The sequence below is a fragment of the Apteryx rowi genome, unplaced genomic scaffold (assembly GCF_003343035.1).
Source record: "Apteryx rowi isolate R43461 unplaced genomic scaffold, aptRow1 scaffold_6, whole genome shotgun sequence".
Lineage (NCBI taxonomy): Eukaryota > Metazoa > Chordata > Aves > Apterygiformes > Apterygidae > Apteryx > Apteryx rowi.
Window position 1 is genome coordinate 6,777,229 of NW_020450871.1, and position 1,705 is coordinate 6,778,933.

Below are 1,705 nucleotides of genomic sequence, written 5' to 3' on the forward strand. Positions count from 1 at the left end.
CTCAGACCGCCGTCGCTGTGACACCGCAGCGCGCTGACGCGCCGGAACGGCCCGCCGGGTGCTCCCCAATGCGCATGCCCGCAGCAGGGCGGGGCGGGGCGCGCCGGCGGGCTCCGCCTACCCGCCGGGCGGGGGCGGGGGCAGTGAGGGGGCGGGGTGCGCGCGGAGCGCGGGAAGGGCGGCCGTTGGAAGGCGCGCGCGCCCGCTACTTCCCCGCCGTGAGGCGGCCGGCGGGGGCTTCGCTCGGCTCGCTCCTCTCCGCTTCGCGCTCGTCGTCTTCTCTCCTCAGCCACTTTTCTCTCTCGCGGGCGTCGCAAACGCGTGGCGAGCCCTTGGGGGGGGGGGGGCTGCTGTGACTCCTTATAAAGGCTGTTTCCTGTGGCGTTAGCGCCCCTCAGCTGGGGAGGAGCCCCTTGAGGGCTTGAGCCAGGTGTGCCCTCTGAACCATCTCAATAAAACATGCGTGGGCCATCACTATTGACAACAATTCTCAATTTTTTTGTTTTTTGTTTTATTCTTTATGCAGCTAGATAATCAATTCTACAGGCTTGCTGTTTCCACAAGGGAGTATTTTTCTATGCTTTTCCAAGCCACTATCTCAGTTATTCTGCATTTACAACCCATTGTTTAAGAACAGGTTGTACTTTAAATTTACAAAACAGTTTGCAAACATTTCTTAGGAAGGTCTTTGAAATAAATCAGCATCATGGCAGTCACCTTGCAGGTAGAGGGAATAGACCCAAAGGATGAACAGATGACCAACACCTTTTATAAAGATGATGAAATGCAAGAATAAAACAGCCCCAGCTTTCTCCCAGTACTCTTCTCTGCTGTTTCCATTCAGTTAACTTCTAATAACTGTATAATGAAACAGAAAAACCAGTCTCTTGATCTAAACTCCTTGTAAAATACTGTTTTACTGCCACAGAATCACTCTGGTGCACAGAGGGAGTAATCCCAGAATAATACTGGGTGTATTCTCAGGCTGATACACAATTCCTTTGATTATAACGCTGTTTTGCCCTGTCCATTAGTTACGTAATAGAGCGGAAAACACCTAGAAAACTCAGTGTGCCTGGAAACTGCAAACAGTACAAACTAAATTCAGGAAACTACAGGTGCAGCTTGCGTTCTCAGGAGTTGGAATACTTTAAGGATACACAGTGTTTTAAGAGATTGTCATATTAGAGGGATCAGGAGGTTCTGCCTGTTCGAAAAAGCTCTGCGAGGTACCGAGCAGACTGGTCCAGCCTGACCCGTGCTTGCAGTGAGATCAGGAGGGGTAGAATACGTGTGCGCGTGTGTGTGTGTATGTGTGTGTGTGGTTTTAAGTGGAGCTGTCGTAACTCGATATTTAACCCTTTTCAACCTCTGAACAGTTCTGAAGAAACCCGTTTGGATCTCAGACCTTTAGATCTCTTCTCAGTGTGGAAATCCATCATCCACTTCCTTTGGGGCTGGTTCCTGAACTTGGGACTGCTGCAGTTCGCTGTAATCATCTAAGCAGATTTGACTGAATTTCAGCATGTGGAGTTACGTTCTCTCATGGATAAGATTATCCTGCCAACTTTTACAAAGCAAAATATTCCTTATTCAGATAACAAATGTCTCAAATAAAATATATCTTAAAGCCTACCTAATCAGGAACTTGTCCATCTTCCACAGGATATCCTACCAGATTCAGCATATATCAGACCCTCCTTAG